At 40.5% G+C, this 17,521-nt stretch overlaps 1 protein-coding gene across 2 annotated transcripts in view; it reads left to right on the top strand.

The window, feature by feature from the left end:
- The window catches only part of LOC124794885 (putative glycerol kinase 5), a 405,885-nt gene that overhangs the window by 203,059 nt on the left and 185,305 nt on the right, over positions 1-17,521 (top strand). The gene's annotated exons all lie outside the window — the stretch shown is intronic.

The following is a 17,521-nucleotide window of genomic DNA, read 5'->3' as shown; positions in this document are numbered from 1 at the left end:
GTCCATGTTTCACTTCTATACATGGCTGCACTCCATACAAATACTTTCAGAAAGCCGGCTGGGGTGGCCGAGCGGTTCTAGGTGCTACAGTCTGGAACCGCGCGATCGCTACGGTCGCAGGTTCGAATCCTGCGTCGGGCATGGATGTGTGTCATGTCCTTAGATTAGTTAGGTTTAAGTAGTTCTAAGTCTACGGGACTGATGACTTCACAGAAGTTAAGTCCCATAGTGCTCAGCGCCACTTGAACCATTTTTGAACTTTCAGAAACGACTTCCTGACACTTGAATCTATGCTCGATGTTAACAAATTTCTCTTCTTCAGAAACGCTTTCCTTGCCGTTGCCAGTCTACATTTTATATCCTCTCTACTTCGACCATCATCAGTCATTTTGCTCCCCAAATAGCAAAACTCATTTACTACTTTAAGTGTCTCATTTGCTAATCTAATTCTCTCAGCATCACCTCATTTAATTCGACTAAATTCCATTATCTTCGTTTCGCTTTTGTTGATGTTCATCTTATATCCTCATTTTAAGACACTGTTCATGCCGTTCAGCTGTTCTTCTAGGTCCTTTCCTGTCTCCGACGGCCAATTACGCATAGATAAACATGTAAAAATTAGATAATAAATAAATAAAAAATAAGGTAATGCAAAGATGTATAGGTACTGAATTGATCTTATCTTTTACATTACATTGTGTTTAATGCTGAAAATAATCTTGTATTTCAATGCACTTTTGCGCGTGCCCTAACATGCTAATAAATATTCATCAGCCAGAACATTATGACCACCAACCTACTATCGATATTAACCAGTCCAGGCGATAGCAGCTTCACCTGGCGAGAAACGACTGCGTGCTGTCCGTATGTAGAATGGGTATGGCGCGCGACCTATCTGAGTTTGACTGTGGGCAGTTTGTGATGGCCTGGAGGCTCGGCACGAGCATTTCGAAACTGCACGACTTGTCTAAACGTGGGGATGGGCGGTCACCCCTCACTACAGATGTCGGACGTCATGCACTAGTAAAGCAGGACAGACGGTCAGCTGTCGCGGAACTAACATCAGACTTTAATGTTTGGCAGAGTACAAGTGTGTCTGAACAGACAGTGCACAGAACACTCCTAACTAGCGGCAGCTGCTATGTAACAGCACAGGAGCACTTGAACATCCTAACTTTTGACACGTTGCGTATTAATTGGTTAATTTTCTTTGAATGCTGTTACACTTAACGTAGATGCCGTAATCTGAACTATACGTCACTTAATGTACTGCGCTGTGCTACATTGCTACTCCTCAAGTCTCCGTGAAAGCTGGCATCATGGCCGCGAGTACATCTTGATTTGTGCGTGTTTTAAGGAGCTTTGGCGCATGCGCAACTGGCTTGACGTGCTTGCCTTACGGATGAAATTCATACAGATTTGATGTACAATGTGCACGGTTCATGGAGTGCCCAACTAGTCCCTACTATTCAACTACAAGTTTACGACAATGCCATCAGGTGGGATCGCACTGCAGCAGACTTTTATCCCCTTGCTGTTGACATGAATCCCGCTAGGCGCTACCATATTCCTCAGAAATGTCAGTTCACCTACTACATAGATCGGACAGCAGTGTATGTTACACTTATAGCAAAACCTATCTTTTGGGTTTCTGAATGAGTTATAGTATACTAAGTTTTGAATTTATCATACAGTCACCCATTTGAGGCGGCGAGAGCCATACGCGAATACAGGATGGTCCATTGATAGTGACTGGGCCAGATATCTAACGAAATAAGCTTCAAACGAAAGAACTACAAACAACGAAACTCGACTAGCTTGAAGGGGGAAACCAGATGGCGCTAGTAGTAGAGGAACAACCTATGCATCAAGACACGCTGCATTGTTGCCGAATTTATTCAAGATGGCAGCGATGACGTCATCCAATATGGCGGCATGTAGACTTGGCAACATCGCATGACGTCACCCAAGATGGCGGATTTTGGCGGGAGAATAGTCCAATTGTGCTACATCCACTAACCTAAGTCTCCAGAAGAAAAAAAAATGGCGGGAAGTTTGAATTCCAACAGGATACTGCATGCAAAAAACCTTACTTTTCTTTATTATTATTTATTATCATTTATTAACATTCATTATCATTTATTAACATTCATTATCATTTATTATTATAGGCCTACCTCCACTAGAAAATTGCGCCAAATTCAAATTCCAACACGATATTGTCTCGAAAACTGTACTTCTATTTATTATTATCATTTATTCAAGATGTCTGATTTTCTCAGTGAGAAAGTCATTTTCTTTGTATCCATAACAAAAATCTTTCACAAGTTCAAATCCCAACACCATAATTGATCACATGTACGAGCTTTCTCCGTCACTTATCTTTTTTCACTGGTAGCCTATCATAATCACGTCAAATAATAAACTGCACTTATAGTAACGTAAGTCACGCCCTTTGATTTTGCAGGGGGGAAGGGACTGAAGATTTTATTTCAAGCAGTACAGTCAGCACTTGTTCTCCAACACAGTCAGCACACACATCGCAGTGCAGTCAGCACGAAGTCCGCGCTCCAGCTGAATTAGTTCAAATCCTCGCCACCACCTGGCCAGCGCGCGGAGACACTGCCTACGCCTGTCACGTGGGGCGTTCGGCCACTAGTGCGGTGGGCGAGCCCAGCGATCACTCCCACGTCGTAAACATGTTTTCGCTGGACAGGCTGGAACTTGCTGAGTTTGACATCACAGCGGCCCCTTGTCTGCTCACCACGTGTATTCGTCGCCTCCGCTCGTTTCCCGCCAAAATTGTCTGCCTTGGTGCTGAATCACACAACGGTCGACCGTTCGCTGCCACACTTTTGGTGCTAGGTTCAAACCTGTCGATGCCGACCGCTCACCGTCCACTACGTGTCCCTGTGCGAGCGAGAACGCAGTGCTACACTTTTGGCGGCAAAGTTTGCTCGACAGTGGAATCCGCCATGACTATATAACAGCACGTTTGGACCACACTAGAACGCCCACTAATTGACTTGCTCTCGCACGCGCGTAATACCTGTACAATCGCTGCGCCGCTGCCCCACTTATGTCACACACCCTCCATACACGCGACGGACGTAGCCTTCTGTAAATACCTGGAAAATGACTTTATTTCAGACATTACGGTCATGCATGTGTGTTCCAACTGATTTCTCCATGCTCACACAGCGAAACTCCAGAGCGCAGCTGACATTTTTTTCGAACAACTTATTTAACCATACACTATCTATGACGCTATCACAAAACACCAATCCCAGATGTGTCCTGGGCCATGCTGCACAGCCCACAGACACACACCCAATCATAATTTCAGTACACACTAGTGCAAAGTGCTACTAAATAATACATCACACAGATGTGTAGATACGCTCAGTACTCATAAACTACCGTAATAACGCATAGCAGAGCCCGCAGATGCGCTCGCAAAATAACTCAGCAGATGTGCGCAGGTACCCCCACTCTGCACCCTGCCCACAGGATCGTGAAGTCACCCATTCGTCTGATTTCAGACCTCGCACAGCCCCTGCTCGGCTTCCGCAAGCACGAGTTGGCGCGGTCAACGTGTTCGTCAGCAGTCAAAGCACACACATACGTCCGTCCAGGACTGCGATCCCGAGCCGCGACCACCGAATGCTGGTGAAAGTCAACTTTATATCAACGTAACATAATTCCAAAGCGCCGCCTCCATACGCTAGACACATCATAGCAGCACATGGCTTTACCTGCTATGATACTGTAGCACACTGCACATTGCTCCTCACACGACATTACACGGCCCTTTAACTAAACATAACTACACATCCCTGCTCTCGCCTCGTCACGTGACCAGCCATCTAAAACCTTCTCAATATTATTCTTACTTTACAACATTTTTTTAAAAAAATAAGATTTAATTTCCACCTTCCACCGCACCTAACCTCACACCTGTCCCACCATCAACATACGCAAACGTCCTCAACCCTATCTTGACACTCATATGTCACCCCACAATCCATGCCCCTTCAATCAATTTGCCATTCTCATCCCCTCTTTTCGAATTACAAACGTAGCCTCTATCTAAACACCAATCAACTCATCTTTCTTGCACTTTCAACAGTAAAATTAATTTTACACACACCCAGAAATACGAAACGCAATTAAAGAGTCAAACTTTTATACAGAGCATAAAGCACATACGACAATCCAGAAGCGGAGTGTGCACTGATATGAAACTTCCTGGCAGATTAAAACTGTGTGCCCGACCGAGACTCGAACTCGGGACCTTTGCCTTTCGCGGGCAAGTGCTCTGCCATCTGAGCTACCGAAGCACGACTCACGCCCGGTCCTCACAGCTTTACTGTCTCTGCAATATCCTTTCTTTCAGGTGTGCTAGTTCTGCAAGGTTCGCAGGAGAGCTTCTGTAAAGTTTGGAAGGTAGGAGACGAGATACTGGCAGAAGTAAAGCTGTGAGGACCGGGCGTGAGTCGTGCTTCGGTAGCTCAGATGGTAGAGCACTTGCCCGCGAAAGGCAAAGGTCCCGAGTTCGAGTCTTTGTTGGGCACACAGTTTTAATCTGCCAGGAAATTTCAGTTACATACGACAATATTCAAAGCCTGGTCCATATTTACCACCTCCACCTTCGATTAAATATTATTACCATTGCTGCAACATTCTGCCAGCGCTCGATTTGTACCTATTTTTCCGCTCTTAACTGTTATCACTATCTATAGATTGCATAAATTTCCACATAAAAAATGTCTCGCCGCGCCGTTTAGACGCCTATATCCGAACAGATAGCATCATTCAACTATCACTTGCTCTTATCTAATAACTCATCCATCAGGTCTGGGGGCAAGGTCATCCCTTTGTTTCTTTCTTTCAGCAGCAGACAGCTATATATATATATATATATATATATATATATATATATATATATATATATATATATATATATATACAGTGGTAGCTAAATTGCACCATCAACTTAACATCACCATTCGCGAAACATATCTTCAAATACGTAAACACACTTACTCAATTACACAGCGGTCCCACTGAGGACATGACCTGCAATATTACAGCTCTTAATCCAATAACCACCGAAACAAGTACTAAATGCTCAAACTAATCCCACAGCGCCTTACAGAGCGAGTGTCCGAGTGCCGCCGGCGGCATGTCAAAACCACATAGCTGTCCATCTAAACAGCCGTCCACTCAGCCCCAGGACCAGAATGCTGAAGTGGGCTCTCCCTATACCTGCTCTCCAGCTATTGTCTGACGACATACAGTGCACAAAAATGGATTCCTGAATAGCGCAGATCTCTATCTCCCCCTTGCATCTCCAACAGGACATGTAAACAGTGTCTCCCCCAGCCAGTGATCCCAACATCATTCACTCTTCACTCACAATTTCCACTCGCATATATAAAACCATATTCACTCCTGCCAAAACTCACTTAATAATAAAAAAGCATTCTCCCTTTCTAAGCATAGATGAGTATGCATTTATCTTCACCCATGCGATCTCTGCAATTTAAGTCAGAGAAAGACATATCTATTACCTTCTGCAACCTGTCTATAAACAGAACGATCTCAGTTACTACAACAGGACCTTGTTTTGACCATTCGCCTGAAATGCGCGCAATGTTGTACGCCTCAAACTAGGTACAAGTACAACAGATCCTCAACACCCTATCATCTTTATCCTCTAACATCAAACAGCGAAAAAGTCACGAAGACACCAATGTGATCCACCTCCAGTGCGGACAAACGGAATTCACAATACTCCCCCCCGAACAACTCAGAGTGCAACTGAAAGGTGGCTACACTGTGCCACTGCGCCAGAGATTGCGCCAAAGAGTACTATTAAGCCGCCTCCACAGTGATTGTCGAGAGCTCGTAGCAGTCAGTGATTGTCGAGAATTCATAGCAGTCAGTGCTTGTCGTGTCGTGAAGTCGGATCGAGATGTGGTAGTAAAGAGTGTTGTTCCATGTTTTATGCAGTTATTTGATGGGAGAGATAGCAGATGTTATTGTAATGAGTGCATTTCGTCAATATATATGAAGGTAAAATCCACAATGTTCTTTTATTAATTGTGTGTCTGAAATAATGCGTCACTACAGGTTCAGTCAACAAAGCATCTGGCTTGTGTTCTTGTATTAGAGTGAATTCTGGTTTTCTTGCGTAATTATAGTTTTTCTAATTTTCTTTTGTCACGTCAGCATAGTTGGTATTTAAAAATTCTTGTCTTGTTGGAAAAGAACCGTGCCAGATGTGGACGTTGAGTCACACTCCCACATACAGAACAGTTACTCTTGTGCTTATTGGTGTTGTAGGTTTTATAGTTGCTGGGGACTTAATTAATTAACTGTGTTTACGAAAATTTTCTTACATTGTTTGTTGCAGTCAGATAGCGTAATAATTTTAGTCAGGGCCAACCGATTACGAGACACAGCGTAATCGGACAGACAGCTACTAAAATATTTTCAATCATATATATTTAATTAAGCCCCCATGCACGTGGCGACCCTGCCAGGATCGTCCCTTGGAATTCTTCTGATTGTGAAAATAGTAGACGGTAGTATTGTTGTAGTAATTTTGAGTTTAGTGATTGTAGTCTGTATTGAGTGTGTAGATTTGGTAATTGGCATTCTTCTAATGGTATTTTTCAAAATTTAGTTTTTTTTGTTGTATTTTTATTGCCTTGTATACGCGTTTGACAATCTTGTGCAATTATTTCAATTGTTCGATTGATCGTGTTTGAGGGAGACATTGCATGTGAATGGTATTGTTGGAGATAAGGAGGCGTTGTGTGATTTTCGAACAGTGACGATTTTTTTTTTTTATGTTTTGTAAATGATTACGCGGTCGATGAAACAGGCAAAATTGATGAATAGTCAGAATAACGAAATTGTTAACATGGCGAACTCGCCAACAGAGGAAAACAGTGTGATGAATAATGAACTGGAAAACAATTTAATAAGTCGGGAAAATAGTCCGGAACCAGTTCAAAATTTTTCTCAATCAGAAAATTCACAGAATACGAGATTAACGATAGAAGATTCTGTAATAGTATCGAACAAAGATAGCTTTACAGCTATGACGAAAGAAGTCGATTTCGCGGGAAACGTTAAGGGTGAAAAGAGTTTCGAACCAGTTACTATGGAGCAGTTGATGAGTGCTATATTAAATTTGGGATCAGAACTAGGAACAATTATAACCGAGTTGAAAGCAGTGAGATCACAGTTACGATCTGAATTAAAAACAGAGATAGGGACAATTAAAACTGAGATGGGAACAATGGAAACTCAGGCTCGCGAACAGGGACATGTTTCAAATACACGAATGATGAATCAAAGAAAGAAATTAGAGAAGAAGTACAACCGATTTTGAATTCTCACAATAATAGTTTAATTTCATCAGAAATTAGACAAGAGGAACAGGACAGAGAACAGGAAGAAAGAGATCGCGTGATAGTACAGAAATTTTCAGAGTTAAATTTACAACGTGCACTAGATAAGGAAGAAATAATTGAAAGAATCGAGGAATCCGTACCAAATGACAGAATAAATAACTTAACGCAACAGTGTGAACAGTTAACTACTAAATGTGACAACACCGAAACCCGAGTCGCGACATTTACAGAAGACGTAAATAAACAGAAAGAACAATTAAGTGACTCATCGGAAAGAGTTGAGGAGATCTCAGATAAATTGACAAGTGTTAGTTTAGCAGAAGGGTATGAAGAAAGTAATTTATTTCATTTACGAGAAGCAACAAGAGAGCGCCAGGCGCGCGAACTTGACAATAATCGACATTCGGACTGGGACAGACGCGGTAGGTCTTTGTCGCCACGAGGCGAAAACTTTGACTATAAACACTTCTTAACTGTTCTGAAATTTAAGATCTTTCGTAATTCTAAGAATGACATACATCCATGTGCATGGTTAGATCAATTTACGTACGCACTTCCACCAAATTGGCCACTAAGTTACAAACTAGAAATTATGTGCAGCTATTAACGTCCTCAGGGGATTCACTACTCTAAGTGAATATGTGCCGTAGCGAGCATAGGGCCCCGAGCTGTAGTGGTGCTATTTCTCTTTTAGTTTTCTGTACCGCTGCCTACTCTTTTACTATTCTTTGCATCTGTCAAACCAACTCTTCGACTATCAATCTATCTAGTGAGTAAGAACAATAACCGGATATGACTGTTTTACCCAAAAGTGACTTTGGAAATTACCGATTGGACTTACTGTACCTACTGCAGCATTCATTCGTCGTATAAATGAAATTTTACCTGTTTATCTTCGTGACAATATTACTTCTTATGTTGACGACATTCTTATTGCTAAACGTTCTTGGAGTGAGCACAGCAAAATTTTGGATTCATTATTACGTATTTTTGCACGAGTTGGCATTACAGTAAACTTGGAAAAATCAGAATTTGGTCGTTCTCAGGTGAAATTTCTCGGTCACATTATCTCTACAGAAGGTATTCTTCCTGATCCAGAAAAACTAGACGCTATTCGTAATTATGCTGTTCCTACTACAAAACGTGATGTTCGTAGTTTCCTTGGTGTCTGTAATTTTCTTAGACGCTTCGTTAAATTGGACGGTTTGGCCACACCTCGTTTATGTGAACTATCCGGAAAGAAATCTAATTGGTGTTGGGATGAGGAAGCTCAGTCAGAATTTGAACAGCTTCGTGATGCTTTAGTTGCTGCTCCACTTCTTTCACATCCGGATTTATCTAAAGAATTTTGTTTGGCGACGGACTCATCATACAAGGGCCTAGGTGCACATTTATTTCAAGAGATAGAAGAAAACGGCGTTGTAGTCCAGAAAACTATTGCATTTGGAAGTCGTGTTCTTTCTAAATCAGAAAAGAATTATTCGATTACGGAACTTGAAGCTTTGGCGGTTGTTTGGGCTTTCACAAAATTTCGCACATTTTTGTTTGGCAGACATACTAAGGTTTACACCGATCATCGAGCTCTGGAATTTCTTATGTCAACAAAATTAACTCACGGCAGATTGTCACGATGGGCGTTGTACCTACAGGAATTTGACTTTAGTATTGTTTACATACAGGGTTCTTCAAATATTGTTGCTGATGCTTTATCACGTGCACCTATGGGTTTGAAACAAAGTGCTGAAGAGGACTGCAAGGAAAACAATTATTGTTTGATGTATATTCAAGGTGTTGCGTTTGAGAACTTTATTTCGTCTTCGCTCCAGGACATCGCTAAGGAGCAAAATAAGGATCCAATCTGGAAGGACATCAAGGAGAAGTGGAGGAGAAAGGAAAGCGTAGCGATTAGACAGCATTATTTAGTTCGCAATGACATTCTTTTTAAACGAAAATCGGTCGACAACTCCGTTTGGTTAGTTTGTATTCCTGATGAGTGGGTCAATAAATTGATTTGGTATACGCATTTCAGTTATGCACACTTTGGTCCCAGAAAATGCTTTCATAAATTACGAGAAAATTGTTACTTCAGTAATATGGAAAAACGTATTCGATCTGTTCTTGCCAAATGTAAATTATGTCAAATGGCTAAGCCTCCAACGATTTCTCACAGAGCACCGTTGTTTCCCATCATTCCAGCGAAATTAAAGGACATGGCTGCAGTCGATTTGTTTGGTCCAGTGGTTCGTTCTACTAATGGTTTTGCGTACATTTTCGTAGCAGTGGAGTTGACGTCAAAATATGTGTGTTTTACACCGTTACGCAAAGCAACAGCTCGTTCAGTATCTAACGCTTTCATCAAACATTTTCTTAAAGAAGTTGGTCATGTTGACAAGGTTATATCAGATAATGGATCACAGTTTCGTTCTAAAATTTGGCTTCGTACTCTACAGCGTCGTAAAATTAAACCAATTTTCATTTCACTTTTTCACCCTCAATCTAACGCTTCAGAGAGATGGATGAAGGAAATCAATAAATTGTGCCGTCTTTATTGTCATCAGAATCACAGAACTTGGGATCAGTATCTTCATATTTTTCAAAACATTCTGAATGAACTTCCTAATGACTCAACTTCTTTACCGCCTATATTGATATTAAAAAATAAAGTACCAACAAATCGCATATCTGAAATCGTTCCTTTTCCGCCTTCACGGAAACTGCGACATTCTGAAGTTGTCAACCTGGCTCTGCAAAATATTGCATCTGCGGCTGCTAGAAGAGAGAAATCAGCTAAACGTCCTGGTCGTTCAAAAATCTTGTCAGTTGGTCAAAAGGTATTAATTAAGTCCCACCGTTTGTCTCACAAAGGAAAAGGCTTGTGTCGCAAATTTTTTCTGCTTTATAACGGTCCATATAGAATTCGCAAAATTATACATGATAACACTGTTGAAGTAGAAACTCTTAAATCACGACGCTCTAAAGGAATACATCATATATCAAACGTAAAGATTTTTGTGGAATGACATACTTTAGAGAACCAACAGCTACATGTAAACACGCGGAGAGTACAAGGATACCGCGCTGTGTTTTGGCGGCGGCACATACTCAAAGCAACAGTGAAGTCTGCGCGCCGCACGAGGCAGTCGTTGACCGAAAACAATGACTTCCTACGTCACGCGCCTACAGCTGATCGAGCGCTCAGTGCGAATGCACTGACAGCCGTAAACAAACACACAGTCTAATTTCTCCGACTAAATTCTGTATAAAGCTATAGTGACTTGATGAATTATGCTATTAACATTCAGTATTTTGCAGGATACGGTTGTATAAAGTATTCAAGAACTTCAGGTAAATTCTGTGCGTGTCCGACGTTAAGACGACCTGATATCGAGAAATTGTCAGGAAGAATGTAATTTCGAAGAAGAAACTAATTAACTAAAAAAGGGTAACTATTAATTGAGTTTATTTTCAGGTAACAAATTTCCACTTAGGTACGTACTTTAGACGTAATTTGCTGCTCGCGATTACGTGATTCATACTTTGTGCTAATTTCATGTTCTATGAATTTACTTGTGAAGCGGCGTGCTTGCGTACATTTACTGATTTTGACAATTATTGATTAATGAACAGGGTTGTTATTTGTGTATATTATGCATCGCTTGGCTGCACTGCTTTTTCACTGATGTCATTTTTTTAATTATGTGCCTGCTGTGCTTATTTATTTAAATTATAATTGTCACCTGATTAGTTGTGATGATATGTATGTAAGTTATACTTTGTGATTTATCTGCTTGCGCCTTCATGTTTACTTATTAAGATTACATATGAACATTTAATTGCTTATGCTGATATGATACTAATGACCTGTTTATTACGTAAGATATATGTTTGCTGCTATGCGTATGTATTGCATATTTACACATTTCTGTTTTGTTGTCATAACTACTCTTCAATTTAGAATATAGCAATGCTGATGTACAGTGTATAAACATAGAGTTTAGGTCACACTATTGGATTAATTATAGATTGTTCGCTTGGCAGAGCCTCGTTGTAAGAATTGTGCTGCATACACTTGTTGACATTCTGTTCTCCACTGGTATATTTACTCGCTATTGCTTGTTTTGCTTACGCTAAGTGCCTTACATTTTTAAGATAAGAAAATTAACTGCTATAATTCGACGAACGACATTGGTACAAAGAACTTCGTTGAAGTCACATGAGCTGAGGCTTTATGGAAGCTGTATAAATTTATGCTAATAGGAAGGAAGCTAACGACATGACATACCAATACTAGGTTTAGACCATTAACAGTTATTACACTGCATTTTTCGTGAGCAATTGAAATAGGAAGTGACACTTGACACAAGAAATACTCCACATGTTTGCTTCTGTCTGCCATAATTCTTGAAGTGGTGTACACACTGTGAAACATTATGATTATTCACACTCCGTAATCTTACTTAATTACTGAGAGTTATTCGAACTAAGTCTGTTAGAGGTCAGGTATGCATTTCTTTTATTTAATGATGGACAAGGAACCAAAATGTATCTTATAATTTATAATGAGTAGAAAATTTGGGTCAGATGGATTACACAGAGGTTGTGTGTGGACACTGTGTCTTCGGATTGTATGGGATGCTGAATTGAAGTTGCATTAGGATTTTATCTGTACTTGTTCGAGGAGACTGACTAGAGGAAAGAGTTGTTATGGAAGTGAAATGATATTGGTGCTGAGGTTTATATTTATCGACGTATTATTGAGGTATAGAGATTATATGAAGTTGATGATTATTGGAGTTTTTGTGGACAAGAGGTAAGGTAAATGATATTGATGATAAGACGTATTGAAGAGGTATTATTGAGATTGTGTGAAGCTGATGATTATTGGAGTTTTGGTGTATAAGAGGTAAAGTAAGTGAGGAGCATATTTTTTTTTGTTGGTCTTATGGAACAAGGAGGATGAAGATAGCAGACTAGAACATTAAAATAGAAGGAAGATTGTCTATACACACTTTGTTAAATCACTAAGCAGTATATACTTTTTTTTTTTGGAGAGAGGAAGTAATTGCATATCTTGGCTCACTGACAGTTGTTCAACAACAGTACATTTTGATCTGGCTTGGCAAACATTGGTCTTGACATGATGACTATGACGTTGACTAACTATTATTGACTATTATACATTGCTGCCAGTACTACTTGATACACATGATGAACATCAGATTTAGACAGAATTTCATTTACACAATTAACACTATTCAGTTACACAGTAGTACTTAATGTGGATGAGAGATGAGTGAGTGTGTTCTGTGTGTTTTCCTTTACTAATCCTACCCACCTATCTCCTAAATATTATTTTATTTGTTGGTAGTGGCTTGCACTGACACCCATAAATATTATAGGTTTACTGGTATTTGTGTATTGTAATAGTTAATAGGACAATTATCTGACATCATTTGTGTGTTTGTTATGATTTGTATGTTACTGTAAAAGCATTTGTATGTGCATTCAAACTATTGTTCATGCCTGAACTGTCTGATTAGTGAAGATAAATATTCTGAACTGTTACCTGCACTTTTCAACATGATGTGTGACATTTGGTCGTGTTTAATTTCTGCTGATGAACTGTGTGATCAGTGATTGTAAAAAAAAAATTATGGACTGTTACCTGTACCTTTTCTACATGATTGGTGCCACTAGGACATGTTTAATTTCTGCTCATAAACTCTGATGAACACTGTGATCAGTGCTAATGAATTTGATGGAACTGCTTCTGCTGAGAGATGTGACTTTTTGCTGTCTGCACCAACTCAACATTGCGGGGTGCCACTATTAGAACTGCTTTTACTGAAAAGATGTCCCCTGTTGCTGTGTGCACCTGATCAACATTGCTGATGCCACTAATGGACTACTCCTACTGAAATGATATCACTTGTTGGTGTCTGCACCTGCTCAACATTGCTGGGTGCAACTGATGAACTGCTTCTACTGAAAAGATGTCCCCTGTTGCTGTGTGCACCTGATCAACATTACTGGGTGCCACTGATGGACTGCTTCTACTGAAATAATGTCACTTGTTGCTGTCTGCACCTACTCAACATTGCTGGGTGCAACTGATGAACTGTTTTTACTGAAATGAAGTCACTTGTTGCTGTCTGCACCTACTCAACATTGCTGGGTGCCTCTGATGAACTGCTTCTACTGAACTAATGTGACTTGCTGCTGTGTGTACCTCTGCAACTTTACTGGGTGCCACAGATGGAACTGCTTCTACTGAAATGATGTCACTTGTTGCTGTCTGCACCAACTCAACATTGCTGGGTGCCACTGATGAACTGCTTCTACTGAACTAATGTGACTTGTTGCTGTGTGTACCTCTGCAACTTTACTGGGTGCCACAGATGGAACTGCTTCTACTGAAATAATGTCACTTGTTGCTGGGTGTACCTGCTAAACTTTACTGGGTGCCACTGATGGACTGCTTCTACTGAAAAGATGTCACCTGTTAGTATCTTTTTTTTGTATAAACTAATCATTGAAAGCATTTTATGTGAACATTTGTATAAACTGATTTTTTGTATATTGTGTAAACTATTATGTAAAGCCACATGCATGAAAAGAAGTTGTATTGCTTACTGTATTTCATATATTAGGTTAGTGAAAGGTCAGTGCAAAGCCAAAATTTTTAACTAATTATGTGATATTTAGGTATTAATATTATCTTTTATTTTTGTCTGTATTTTTTTTTGGACGAATTTGGTGGTTTTTTCACCACCAATGCTGGCAAAAATACCATCAAATTCTGGCCTGTGGAGGAGGGGCATATGAAAGGTGGCTACACTGTGCCACTGCGCCAGAGATTGCGCCAAAGAGTACTATTAAGCCGCCTCCACAGTGATTGTCGAGAGCTCGTAGCAGTCAGTGATTGTCGAGAATTCATAGCAGTCAGTGCTTGTCGTGTCGTGAAGTCGGATCGAGATGTGGTAGTAAAGAGTGTTGTTCCATGTTTTATGCAGTTATTTGATGGGAGAGATAGCAGATGTTATTGTAATGAGTGCATTTCGTCAATATATATGAAGGTAAAATCCACAATGTTCTTTTATTAATTGTGTGTCTGAAATAATGCGTCACTACAGGTTCAGTCAACAAAGCATCTGGCTTGTGTTCTTGTATTAGAGTGAATTCTGGTTTTCTTGCGTAATTATAGTTTTTCTAATTTTCTTTTGTCACGTCAGCATAGTTGGTATTTAAAAATTCTTGTCTTGTTGGAAAAGAACCGTGCCAGATGTGGACGTTGAGTCACACTCCCACATACAGAACAGTTACTCTTGTGCTTATTGGTGTTGTAGGTTTTATAGTTGCTGGGGACTTAATTAATTAACTGTGTTTACGAAAATTTTCTTACATTGTTTGTTGCAGTCAGATAGCGTAATAATTTTAGTCAGGGCCAACCGATTACGAGACACAGCGTAATCGGACAGACAGCTACTAAAATATTTTCAATCATATATATTTAATTAAGCCCCCATGCACAACCATCCAAGAATTCCTAACAGCTCACCAAATCCAACACCTCAAACTACAGATGCCTATATGAACAAGATCATATTAAATATACACACACGCTGCAGAGACCCTTTATAGTTTGATCACCCATACTCTAAGCGAATGAGAAGCTGCCTCTGGCCCTTGTTCAAACAGTGTTTTCTAACACGCTTTTGCACACTGCCGAGCATTTCGTCTTTCTGCCGCGACTTCGAAGTCATTGTCTGATTCTAAACAGACATTAACACGGACGGATGCACAGCCTCTCACAGGAAACTATACCTTGCACCTTATAAATCATATTCTTAGAGTCGATAGCATAACATTGAATGATTTTAAATAAAGGACAGCCACAACGCAAGGAAAATAGAAGAGCCTGCTGGCGTTGTAACGACTTCCCTCGAAAGTGATTGACCACCTCTACATTTAAACTCATATGTCGCAGTGACCGAATAGTTTATGACTCTGCATTCCATTTCTAGTGATTGGTAATTTTTGCACACAAGTACAGGATCACCGTTTTCGGTGCTAGCAACCCTGGAAGTTGCAGACCACCAACCAAAATTTGTCCCCCCAACTCAAGCAAGCATTGTCAGTCAATCATTATGTCGTACCCAATGCACAGATGCGATGGATAAGACACCACTGATCTACTGTAATATTATCCATCACAGCTGATATCACGAAAAATTTTACAGTAAGTCCAACACTGGTCAATCATGTGACAGCTTGTTTTCTTAATTTCAGTATCACAGCTAAACCATACAACCTCTACTTTGTAAGTATCATTGCGACCATTCATAGATGACTGCTCAGCACGTCCATTCACACTTAATCTCGAACACTTAAAGACGATCAAATTATACCAGACAACGCTATACATATTTCTAAGACCTCGCGCATAGTACTAGCAATCTCTCTGCGTGTGGCAGTCACAGAGCTATCTAGTCCTCTTACGTTAAAAGACCATCCTCACCTCGGTATTGACCTACCTACCCCGCAACATCGCTACCTAATTGTTCCTCAACCGAGCAGAAGAATACAACTACATTCCACCACTCTTGACTGAATAGAGCTTTACTAGCCCTAACCCTTCCAAGTGCACCACATTTCTCGAAATGTAACCATGTCTTGGAGCTTAGCACACCATATCGATCTATAGTAACAGATGCCAAAGTGCCTTAATTTAATAGCATACAGTTAAGAAGAACAAGAACGGAGCGATATTTATACACAACGTAGTTCGATAGATTTTTAAGCAAATCATCCAATCTATCATGTGTAAAGTATTGTTCTAGAGTCCAGGATCGGTGCATCGAAGGTTTCGGTAGGGGGGGGGGTGGGGGAGGGAGGGAGAGAGAGAGAGAGAGAGAGAGAGAGAACATAAACACACACTCCTAAGACTAGAACGTTCAGCACTTACAAACGGACAATAACCTTAGATCGCTTACTTTTCCGTCCTCTCAGACATACATCCTCCTCCCCGATCACCGTACACTGAGCTATCTCTATCCCAATCGTAAAAATTTTTCCTTTCCATGATACGAGCCCAATATAGCCTTGCGGACACGTCTAGTGCCCAATGATCACACCAGATCACGAGTCAGAAATAATACTATTGCTCCATCAGCTCTATATAAAAAATGATAGTTATTAGCAGCTGGTACATCCTACAAGCAAACAGATACGTATAACAGCTGCGTCCAACATGTGAAAATTACAAGTCATCCCGTTACCGACTCTGTAAACACCCGTCTGTCGAATAAGTGTGTACACAATGATTACAGCCCCTCACGAATACCCACAGCTAACTTAGTTATGACGCTGAAGTCTCGATTTTACACCAAGCATGCGACAGGGTGGGGATCGCGTAAATCAAAATGCCTTTAGAGGATTGTGTCAACTTTCATCACACATGAGATGGAAGTCCTCTGATGAGTGACGGGTTCACCGTTAACGATCGCAAGTAGACAGCGCTTTAAACCACATACCGAACACATACCCGCATACGACTAGAACGCTGGCTATATCACGTGACTTAAAGGATCCAAATAGAATACTCGAAAAAAAAAATCTACCTTCAGCAACTTGTCCTTCTCTAGAATAAATGAGTCAACGTTTGTATCGTACCTAGTTGCAGTTCCGTCTCAATCGATCATCCCGTACACCCTCTGTTATCATTTAACACAGATGTAAGTTTAGACGTGAATGATTCTCTGTCCTCCTGAAAAGCATCAAATACAGTATTCAACTCGCGTGTATCACTGCTACCTCAGTAGACATACGCTATAATATGAACTGAACGAGAAAAAATTGACTGCCTTCCTTATTCGGCTCGCTTCGACGTCATAGTTTTCCTGCATTCCTCTTGTTGCCGCATACTTGACTCCATGTGCAAATTCCCCCCTGCGAACCAGAAGATAAGCAAGTACGTTCTCATTTTCACCGCATTTCGGTGTATATTAGGTTAGTTTATATCTATGCGCTAGTCAGTTTTCGCATTTCTTTCGGTTTTATGTCACATCCATCCATGCGACAGCTACATAAGTTAT

Source organism: Schistocerca piceifrons, chromosome 4, assembly GCF_021461385.2.
Source record: "Schistocerca piceifrons isolate TAMUIC-IGC-003096 chromosome 4, iqSchPice1.1, whole genome shotgun sequence".
NCBI lineage: Eukaryota > Metazoa > Arthropoda > Insecta > Orthoptera > Acrididae > Schistocerca > Schistocerca piceifrons.
Note: the sequence above shows the minus strand (reverse complement) of the source record. Positions and strands in the feature narration are given on the sequence as shown.